This window comes from Uloborus diversus, chromosome 1 (assembly GCF_026930045.1).
Source record: "Uloborus diversus isolate 005 chromosome 1, Udiv.v.3.1, whole genome shotgun sequence".
Lineage (NCBI taxonomy): Eukaryota > Metazoa > Arthropoda > Arachnida > Araneae > Uloboridae > Uloborus > Uloborus diversus.
The window spans coordinates 211,912,072-211,924,433 of record NC_072731.1 but is presented as its reverse complement, the minus strand read 5'-3'; positions in this window follow the sequence as shown (position 1 = coordinate 211,924,433).

Below are 12,362 nucleotides of genomic sequence, written 5' to 3'. Positions count from 1 at the left end.
TCCTTTTTTCCTGGAATTCACCTTGTGCAAGGTTTTTTTTTTTTTTTGAAGTAAATGATATTTACATACAAATTACTAAGAAAACATGATAATGGATTATCATTGACGCTTTCTTTCATAATATGGCACAAAATTAAAGAATTACTTTCAAACGTAGTAATCGGTGTAAATTATAGATTAATATTGTCATTTTTTGCACTGATTGCAGCGAAAGTTGTAATGTATTTCGTGTGGACTAATTTGTAAGGCTGAGCTAGTTTGATTGATTGGCTCAGCAGTATTATTAATCCTCCATAAGTTTAATTTTTGCTCTTCTTAACGGAAAATATCCCGCAAAATGCTTGAAACGTGTAATTTTTTTTCAAAAACGTAGTTTGAAAAATCCTCAAAACTTCAGAAATATTTCTAAAATGCTTAAAAAATTATATATATATATATATATATATATATAATATATATATATATATATATATATATATATATATATATATATATATATATATATATATATATATATATATATATATATATATATATATATATATATATATATATATATATATATATATATATATATATATATATGCGTGTGTGGGTGGGGTGTCTGTGTCTGTGTCATATTTCGTTTGTGTGCAGAAATAAAGCAAAAAAAATGGGGGGAATTATGATCCTCTGAAACTCAGAAGAAGCAGCAATTTGAAAATTGGAAAAAGAAACAAAATGGCGCAAGCGGCAAATAAAGCTTCTGAGAGACCACTTTTATTCTGAAAGTGAGTCAGACGATAAAAGGGCTGGGCAGGTTGACAAACGACCCTTACCCTAACCCGCTAATATCCCCTGATCGCCATCTCTTAGCTCATTAGTCGGGCAAACTCAAATTCGATTTGCTCTGCACTCACAGGCTCTCTTTTGTCCCTCTCTTTCTCTATCTTTTTATTTTTCCTTTCACCAGCGGCTTGTCAACGCACCAAAAAAAAAAGAAAGAAAGAAGATGAAGAATGAAAAAAACAAGTCCGAAAACATTGTTGCCATCAATGCAGGAGGGTGGACATTTTCTGCTGATTTTGTTTTCGGTTCCGCGATGATTCCAAATATATCGTGTACCATTCCCATTGCTGGATGAAATCTACTTGGGAATCCTTCAGAGGAATGCAGTGCCACTGCAGAGATAAGATTTCCTGATTCACTGAAATCGAATCGGCTGCTGAAATGTATGAAAATACTTCGGCTCTTCCTATTTAGTAGAAGACTTTGTTTTCACTGGTAGGTAATGTTACTTTTTCCTCTTATTTTCCCAGCAAACAACGCCTGGCTTGAAATACATGCGTTTTCAAGCAGCTAACGTAATTGAGAATTTTCGAGTTTCGCAACTTTATTATAATGAATATTGAGTTTTACAGAACAGGAAAGGGGTTTTCTATTCGAGTAGCTCCCAGCACAGTTTTGTTTCGTTTTCACTTCTCAGAAAAAGGCTGTTTGAAATTCGTGAATTTAGGCGACGGTTTTGCTTGAGATTGAGCAAGAGCTATCACTTGAAGAAGTATGGGGGGGGGGGGGGGTACTCGAGAACAAATTAACTAAAATTTTGAAATCCGCAACTTCAACTTTTTTGTTGCAATATTTTGATAAATCACCGTTTCCCAAACTGTGTTCCACGGAATACTGGGAACTAATAACATTTGTTTCTCAGAACGACTTTTGTTTTGAAATGACTTAAGACTAGGCAGCTGTAACGTCATACCGTACCATAGGCTCTGAAAAATATTCTTATGAAGCTGTAAAACTCTTTAAGATTGTGAAGTCTCATTTCAGGTATAAAGAAGCTGTTAAAAGTGAATTTTGAAGAAATGGAGAAAAAAATAATTGCTTTTTTTTTTTTAATGTGATGGCTTTCGTGAAGAAATGTTTTACCCATTTACATGAACCTCCTGATGGAGGTGACATAAATATAGCTGTCGCTAAGATGTCAGCACCTATAAAAATTTTCAAAGTGTTACAAGATGAGCAAGGCTGATTATATTAGCCGATCTTGCTTCTTGAAGATTTTTCGAGAAATCCATCCTAGTCAAAAGTCGTTTATTATCAACAGAAATACAACAACCCCGCTTGCTGCGTTAAAAAAAAAAAAAAAAAGACTACATAATAATAATAATTATTATTATTATTGAAATTTCCTGAGTGAAGGTAAAATGTCGAACGCATTTTAAAAATTGCTGAATGATGTTTGATGGAGGATCAAAATCGCCTGCCAAATGAGATCAAAACATTCTATTCTAATTTAATCATATTATTAATATTTAATCTATAATTAATTTGTATCTGCTGCAAGCACAAATCAGCACTGATGGCTTGGTCCATATCAAACTGACCACATCAAGTTATTGGTGGTGGGGGGGAGGCCTATATCTTTATGAAATCCCAAATTGAGTCCGGCAAGGAAAGAAATCCTCCTTTACCTACCACCTAAATTAATCATATCGGAGAACAGCTACTAGTGGAAAAATCAGTCAGAGATATCTTTATGCTGCCTGTAGCTTTTTTGGACTGAAATATGTTACGTGACAGGGGTAAATTTTGCTCACTAATGATTTATAAAAATACTCTATGAAGCTTTTTTGATCACGTGACTGATCGGGTGGCTAAAAAAAACTCTACTCTCCGGAAGCATCCATAAAACGCGCCCGCTGGGGTTTCCCAAGTATTATGAGAGGGATAAAGCGGGAGAAAGAATAGACTTTCAGTCCTACCTCTAGCGTTGGGGCTTTTCAACCTCAATCATCCATCCCTTATGGAAATTCTCCCCCTAGTTGTATATCTATTCCCAACTACATTTATTGGGTTCGCAACCTTCCTTTGTTCCCTTAATATCATCGATCGTGGCTCACCCTTCTAACGATTTTGTGCCTCGAATAATGGCCCAAAAATGTGTGCACCGGTCAGGGGAGAGGGATTTTCGAAAACCATGATTCCGTAAAGATTGGATGATATGCTGCCTTTGATTTCTATAGTATAAGTGCCTCTCAGTCAGGCGGAATACAGATCACCCAAAACATCTCCTGTTCTGAAAAGGAAAAATATTTTTGAAAGCGGCTTTTGTTCATCGGCTCCGCTTGTGTGTTCAACACTGCGTGTATGAAGTAAAAGTACATGCTTTGTCGTTTCTCCTCCTTTTCAATATTTATGCACCTTATACCATACATAATGTATTTAATCTCTTCAAAAAATCAAATAGTTTATTTACTTTGAAGAAATTGAAACTAGTGTCACTGAAGCGAAGGAAAAAATTGATTGACGGACACTTTCAAGTGATAACTGCCGAAAATGACTTATTGTAAAAAAAAAAATTGGAATGTTGGATTTAGAGGTATTTAGTGTCTGTTTCGAAAATTGTAAGTAATTCAAAAAAAAGGGGGGAAAAAACCAGAAAATCAACTACTTTTCAAGGGGACTGAATATGAATTCTGCAGTACTATCGATAGCAAAATTTTATAAAAATCGTAAGTAGATTTCCTTTAGTATTACTGGTAGCTTGAGATTTTACATTTTTCAATGAATGAATTGCGTATTTACAAAAGGGGGTTCTAGCCTGAAGTGGCTGCTTTATGTTTTTTCAATTTCAGTTGCGTGTAAAAAAACAATAGCAATGGTTTGACAACACAAAAATGGGAAATATTTCGTATAAAATTACTGCAGTAAGCCCCTGCTAGTTATTTCAAAAGGCACCCATAACAAATAAAATGCACCACTCGAGTCAATTCAGAGTTAAAGGGAATCCACGCATTTCTCAAACAATGAAGTATTACCAAAATGAGGATAGGCAAAAAAAAAAAAGTTGACACAATTAACTAGTAATTTATATTGTATATTGCAAAGGGAAAAAAAGGCATATAATTTTGTAGTTGAACTGAAATTCTGCTGTTTAATTTAGTGGAAAATTATAACGCAGCAGTTATTTAAAATGTTGTTTACAGAAGAGATAGTTTTACTGAAGTGCAGACTGTCTCTAATAACAAGCTGACACTTCAATCAATTTTTTTAAAATAATTTTTATGTTTGAATTTATAGAGCTGTAACAAATATTGTTGCTTTATCACACAGCGATATAGATATTATTGGGCATACACGTCATTTTTACGACCACAAATTCCAATGCTTTGCCTAATTTCTCGCCTGAGGTCCTAAATTGTTTGCGGTTGATTGATATACTCATGCTGGTACTTATTACTGGACTGATGCTGGTCTTTAAGAAAACCACCAGCACCAATCCAAAATGTGTAAATAAGCATGGGCAATCTCAGTGCCTTTGTAGTTCAAATCATCAAGTGCCTCTCCGATGATTTTTCATACAAGTATGCTTGCGGGTATGCGTGCGGGACTTTTAAAAGCCTGCAATTGTCTCTAGCACTGGGGAATACATTTTCATAAACATCTTCTTTCGGGTATGAAATCCAGTACTGCAAATTTTGTTTTCTATAAATTCAAGTATTTTCTGTTCGTTTTAAGTTTTTCTACTTCGCACCTCAAACACGTACTGCTTAATTCTTGATCTTAGTGATTTGTGAATGAGCTGTTAATGTCAATCATTTACATCGTTGCATTAAATCGTAAAACCACCTTACAATACAGTACCAAAATATCACTCTTTACCTTTCTTAATAAAGTAGGTTAATAGTTATTATAAACGCATTAACAAAGAAAAAAATTACCGAAAGCGTGTTACAGAAGTTTTAATTTCTGTTAGAATATCATCATAAACGTATAGCTTTAATTTAAAATTTTTATACAACTAGTCGACCCGTGCGGAACTCCGCACTGTGCTTCGAATCGTTTCATAAGGCATTTCGCTCTTTAAAAATTTCAAAGGAAGAACATTATGAAGAAGAACCGAAAAAAAGTAAGCGCAGAAGAGAAAGTATGTAATTTAAAGACATCAGTAAAAAAAAAAAAACCTCGTTAAATTCAACGTTGTGATAATTTGATCATCGCTCACCTTTTGGTTGTACGTATTTTCAATGCAAGAATAAATATCATTAAAAGTTTGGCTGAGTACTCGTGAAAAAGAAGTAATTTTGCATGTGAAAAAACAGGTTGTGGCAAATACAGTCCTGCCCATGTGAGCATCTGACGGAAAAAAAAAAGAAACAATAAAGACATATTTATTAGCACAGATTCAAACTGGCGACATTCTCCTTAACAGCACGGCACCCCAACAAATCTAGCAATTGCGCCTTCCTTTTCTTCTTGATAAAAAACAGCAAAATGCTTTTGTCGGAAAAAATAAAATCATGCGTCTATGTTTTGTCAATAGCAAGCATGATACGATTTAAAATTATTCGTAAAACATGGAATTTGATTAAAGAATGAGGAAGGTCTCACGTAGCGATTGAAACAAATATTCTAGAGAAGTAATAAATTCGATTGAAAATAAGTGCTTTTTTTTTTTTTGAATATTGAACAATTTCCCACAGCAGGCTGCTTTAACCGTTACAGCTTAAATGCCCGCACACGTTTTTCTTTTAATCGAAACACTTAAAATTCATAACCAAAACCAATTGAATTGAGTCCGTTTTTTAAGTGTAATTTTTCGAACGCAGAAAAAATGCTTTTTTTTTTTTTCAGCAGAAAGCATAGGAGTAGAAAATGATTTCTTACTAATGAAGTTGATAATAATTTTAATGGTTCATATCGTAATCGCGCGAATAAAAAAATTAAAGGTTTACTGGGTTAAACTCGTAGTTTTAATTTGGCGTAGTATTTTTTCATTTATACAAAAGGTCGAAGACTGTTATTAGAAACATCTACATTTCAGCATACAATGAAAATGTTTTTCTGCACAAAAAGGATTTCCTTGAGGTAAATCTAATACTTTTTTTATGCTTACATTATGCTGAGTGATCTGGATGAAGTCAAAGCATAAAAAAAGGAAGAACACTCTCGATTAACAGTCAACTTATCCGAATGATAACTGTAGCCTGCATAAAGGAGTCGAAACACCAAGTAGCATTCCCATTGCATTTATTTTATTTCGTGTATTATCTGCTGTATGTTATGAGTACATGTGATGTGTAATATTGATCAAAATTTGCTATTATGTCGGACAGCTCGAGCTTGCCCGAAGTTCAGTTAGTTTATAGTTAAACGATCTATCGAAAAAAAAACTTATCAATTTAGCCGAACAACTAAGTCCAGTGCTTTTAAGCTTTATAAAAAAAGAAAAAAAGGAAAAGAAAACACACACATACACGCACACACAGGTTTTTTTTTTTTTTTTCTTGCCGAAAGCGACGTAAAAAATTGGAAAATTGTATTAGAACTTTGCTTGAAAAAAAAAATCTGCATAAGAACTTCAGGCTGCATCAAGGTTTTGAAATAGCAAGAGAAACCGAAAATCTGGTTTTTTGACCGTAAGTGTATTTTTCGTCATTAGCCAGCCCGATAAGTTTTAAAATGAGAAGGGAATAATATATAGGATAAGATATTGAAGCGAAATGTTTTTATTTTTGAAATTTTTTACAATTTGTTACCACAGGCTGCTTGAACCGTTCTGACTTAGATGGCAGCACGTGTTCATCATTTAACAGCACGGTTAAAATACAAAAAAAATTTGAACTAAGCTTTTTTTTAAGCGTAGTTTTTCGAATGTAGTAAAACTGTAATAGGCTATTTGTTTTTTACAAAAAGAAGGAAAAAAAGTAGTTTACCCTTCAAATTGAGGTAGCAATTTTTTTACTTGTACAAAGAGTCAAAAACTCATTAGAAGAATCTATATTTCAATATACGATTTATTATATTTTTCTGAACAAAAAATTCCATTGTAGTCTGAAATCTTAAACCTGATACTTATATTTTTGCTTACATTACGCTTTAAATTTCTTACTGGAGCCCAAACTTTAAAAACAAGCCTTACAATTTAGAAGTAATTTAGCACAATGCTAGATCAAGTTTTCATAACAGCAAGGAGCGTTTCCTTCTCATGTATTCTATTCCCTCGTATTTGTTATTCACTTTATTAAGTGTTCATGTAATGCACGATATTTTTCAAATTTTTTGATGCAGATTGTCCGGACGTGGGCCCGAACACTCATTCTCCTGCTTACGAGGAGAACGCTCTACCGATCAAGCTATTCAGCTCTGTCGGTCATAGTGCAAGTTAAAGTTATAAGTTTAACCGAAAACCTCATTCTGGTTCTTTAAAACAGGTTTTTCGGCTGAAAAAAACAATTTTTATACTGTGGGTCTATTTTTCGTCAGTAGTCAGCACCATAAGCTTTAAAATAAGGTGTAAATCAAAGAAATCGATCAAGAATTGAGGAAAATTTGGCGTAGAAACCAAAAAGATGCTACAGAAATAATATATAAGGATTAATGTTTAGATGTTCGTGAGCGTGGTTGTGAAAGTTGGTAATCTACTTTTTTCTTTCAATGTAACGCAATATTTGTGCACTATAGATGAGATTGTCCTTAGCTATGAAGCACAAATATGCAGTTTTTGCAATTAACCTACCCTCCACCCTCCCACTAAATTCTATCCATTTGACGTTATCGTAAACACTCACTTATACTAAAAGTAAAATGATGTCAGTAAATTTTAAAACCATTACAGTTGAAGATCATTGCAGTTAATTTAGGAGGAATGACAATGAACCTGTTTGTCTTTTAGGCTATTATTCAACTGCAAGAAAAACAAATTTCAGTCAAAGGTGCAGTTTATTTGTCTTGAATGATTTCAACAAAACATATCAAAGATAACAATACGAAAAAAAACGTTACAAATGCACTAAGTTGCAACAGTTTCAAGCACAAACTGTTTCAGGATTTTAAAGGGATTCCTATATCAAAAATGTTTCACGGAACAGCCAGTTCTGTGGATTCTAATATGAATCATCCCTTTTGACCTCCTCCCTCATCCTCTTCAGCCTCCTCTTGCTTTCACAACCTTTCAATAGTTTCCAACACAACGCAGGAATGCTGTTCATACTTATGTTCTACGGGCACGTGTTCGACAAGGAAAGTGGAGGGGGCAGCCGATGACGGAAGGGAATGGGCTCGAAAGGGGGAAGGCCGTGGACAGAAGAAAGAGCTGAAACAAAAGTTGAGGGGGCGAGCCTCTAATCTTGGCATGCAGATGCACGGCCTATCAGAGAGGGGCGAAAACATGTTGGCGTCTGATAGCGGGACCATCAATATGCCATTGATCCACCCGCATTGGTGTGTCTGTCCTAACTCCTCTCGATAATATGCAGCTGCAAAAGCCTCTTTAAGCCACATGCAGATCTCCTCGGCACTTCTTCTCTTTCCCTTCTCTCGCGCCTTTTCTTTGCTCAATCAATACAGTCTTTTTGTTCTGCCGCCTCGTCCTGGGCTTTAGAACGTGACTGATTTGAGGAAAAATTGGGGGAAAGTTTTACGCACTTCTTTTTGAAACTTTTTGTTTCGAGTATTTGTTTCGAACGGCAAAACACCGAATTTCCTAAACGCATCTCCTTGAAAAAGATGAAACTATATGTTTACTTTGTTTTTGCATGAAGCATCGTCTACTTGCTAGAAAAAGTAGTTTTACTTCCGTGAACGATGGATTTTTACTGAGTTGATTTAGAGATAAAGAACGCTAAAGTTCGATTAAAATCACATAAAATTGCTCTGTTTTCGTAAGGCGATATGCGTCTAGCGTCTATGCTGAGATTTCTTTTTAAAATATTTTATGATTCTTTTCTGCATCAGACTTCTTGAAACTCTTCTGCACAACTGGCAAAATTCACTTTTACATTAAACATTTCTTACCTCAAAGGATCTTCTGGCTTTTGCTCTTGATGCTAAAATTGAAAGGATTTTACGACATAAATCTTATTTTTAATAGTACTTATTCGCAACTTTGTGGTCAAATTGAATTAAATATTGGGTGAGTTGCAAATTTATGTATTTTCTTACGGAATTACGTACAAGACTTGTAAATTCAGGCTCATTACATTCGGTTTTGTTCCAGGAATTATGAAGTAAACTTATGAACAAAAAATCTGTTCCATTTCTCTCAAAATTTTTAACGGAAGAAACGCAAAAACTGGAAGGATACATCGATTGACAAAAGTATTATTCTAAAAATATAGTGTTTCTTCTTATAAGAGTGCCTTTGCTTATTTTTTGTCTCATGTTTCACTATGAGGTTTGTTCAAATCTTTCGTTTTATTTTCAGAAATTTCTAATGTCATTAAAAAAGGTAGTACTAATTTGGACACGAAATTAACAGCATTTTTATTGATAATGTGTAATTACTGAGAAAAAACTGGGAGAACTTGTCTGTCTCTGCTTCAGATCTCTTGTGGGATTAGAAAAGGGAAAATGTGCTACAACGCAGCGAATGAACACGTCCAACTAGAGGACAAGCTTAGAATTGTCTTTTCTTTTTGAAATCGTGTAAGGAAGTTAATGTTGCCAACTCATCAAAGGAAAAAACTTTTGAAACCTTATTTTTTGAACAGATTAAGTAATGTTCATTCACTGGGAGTGCTATTCATTCACTCGTCGGTCTACCCTGTCGAGACTGTAATTTGTTTTCTTTTGCTATAAAGTTATATGACATGAATTTTTGAAGAACATGTTTGTTTACACTTCAGAATATATAACTTTAATTCAAGATCAAAGTTTGCTAGGGATTTTATTTACTAAGTTGTTTATGAAAGCTAACTTTCCGGTCAAAGACGATTATCCTGAAATTTCACAATACACCTAAGTTCCCTAATGCTCTGGTTTAGAGGAAATCATAAAAATGATAAATTCTAGAGTTTGAGTGTGCAACACGAACCTCTGTACACAACAAACACCTCACCACAATGGAAGCAGACGGTCGGAAAATACTTAGCGCAATATTCTTTAGAATTGGAATAAAGGTTCGGTGCCTGCTTTTGCGACCTTGTTGGCTACAGTGCTACTAAAACCAACAATAGGCTTTGTTGCTGTTTGACGTTTTAATCGAACACTGAAGGAAAGAAATCTGCAGTGCGGCCGCGGCCGGCATGAAAGATTCTTTGTGCGATTTCTAGTGGGATCAAGGCAGAAAGTTTTTATATAAGATTTTTTTTTTCAGGCGTGAAGTTGTTGTGTGTATCCACAATGGTGTGTGCAGTCAGAATTTTGGACATTCCGCAATCTCGGCAGGAGGCAGGAGTCTAGATATTACACTTCCCGTAGAAAAACCCATTCTAAGAAGAAACCTATTTTAAAGGAGTCATACAATAATTTAAAAGTCCGAGGTGATACTTTAAATCAATATGTTGAACAATACTTACTTAGTTTACTTACTTAGTTTATGTTTTCATGTACTAGAACACTGTTTGCTAGCTATCATCAATGCGAAAATTTAAAATAAAAACTGCGAGATCACCAGTGCTGTTATGCTTTACAATCAAAACTATTATCATCTATCGCACAGCACGCAATCATTTAAATGTCTAATAATTAAAATGCAGACAGCAAAGAAAGAGATAATTAATACTTATTTAAGGAAAATGTTTTTTTTTTCAAAGCTTTTCAAAAGAATAAAAATTATAACATTGAAAATTTTGACGATCACTGTTATTAAAAAAAATATTTTATTTTATAATGTCAAAAAATGTTAATTTTATCATTCCATAAATGGTCAAATACAAACATTTTCAAACTGTGTATTTTTGCAAGTCTACAAATTTTGGTCTACTGGTTTAAATGTAAAACCATTTCTTTATTGTAGCAGGTTGGTTCTCCGATGTTCACGTAAGAAAAACAAGACTTTAGTCCAAAAGTACACACGGTACTTTACCGTATATATACCAACAACGAGCAATAATAATTAATATTTTGTACAAGCAGATTTTATTGTGTCTGCCTCTCTCTTTATGGCATTTTTTCTTTTGGTACTCTTGTCATTTTATTACATTTTCTCGTTTTGGGGGACAATAGACGCTCCTTTAACGCAAAAGATTTTGACATTTCTTTTGGTTATTTTCACCGTTCTCGGTAACTAGCATCCCATTGAAAGAAAAGAAAAAACATAGACCATAAAATATCATTACAATTTCAAACAAAGAAAAAATTGCACTGATGGCCAAATTTGGTTAGTACAGTTACTAGTTCAAATTCTGGCGCAACAAAACAGTTGGTTCAATTGTCTCATTTCTTTTCCTCAATCCTCAACTGGATGAATATAAGTTTATTTAAAACTATACGCACCTTTTGAATCAACCACATAGCATATAATAATCAAGAACCATATTTTCTTACAGTGCGTTAAAAATACATTTTTTAATTGAAAAAACAATTTCTTTCATGCATGATTGACTCAAAAACACACTTGCTCGGACACCGAAACCAAAACGTCGAATCAAACAACTGAAATGGGTTAAAAAATGGCCAAGTTCTACGGACCGGAATTTTGTTCGTCTATATTTATAAAACAGTATAGAGCAATGTGAGTAATCACTTTCCAGCATAATAATTTAGCGCCATTTCTAACCATTTGTTTATTTTTCATCTCTTACTTTTTTAATATAATTCTCGGATTCAAATCCCTAACCATAATTGTTAACAATGTGTTACAAATATTTCACAAATAATTGTTAATAATAAAACTCAAACAGAGATATGAACAGAATATTTTGCTGCAGAGTAGCACCTATCAGGACTATTGGTACCATCTCTTGCTCCAAAACAGATTAAAGTTTCTTCTAACATTTGTACCTGTTATCTCCAAGTATTTAGTTTTGGAACTTAGTACTTGCTTGTAGGACTTCCATTATAGGTATCCCTCATTGGAAGTCTATGGTACATGTTTCATTGAAGGCACATTACTCTGCCGGCTGCAGAGGGCAGGCGAAAGAGTATCAATTACAGAAGACATTAATCAAGCTGTGTCTTCCTTTGAAACAAGCTTTAGTTTGTCGTCTTTCTTGCTAATAGGCAAACTTTTATCTAGAGGGCGCGTAGAATTCGAAATAAACCCGTATTTGGTGCAGAAATGTGCCAGATTTGAAGGAGGTAGAGCCTTGATCTGGCGAGGCATATTCATTAGTGGGCTTGTCATATCCTTAAAAAGGAGTCTCTGACAATTCAGAAAATTCAGTTCTTACGCTTTTTGTAGTCCATCTTCACTGGAACGACTAGAGCAATTTCATTTTAATTCTTGAATTCAGTGATTACGATCCTTTTTTTTTTTTTTTGTATCAACACTCCTGTTCTTCGATTTAGCACTCACCATCTTGACTTGTTCAGGACACGGATTATTGGTTAATAAAAAAACAAACCTGAATTTTCTTCCGGGAAACTTATTTTACGTGCCCCAGTCACCATTAACGAGCACGGAGGATTTTTAACCAAATTTTTAAGGTATTTTT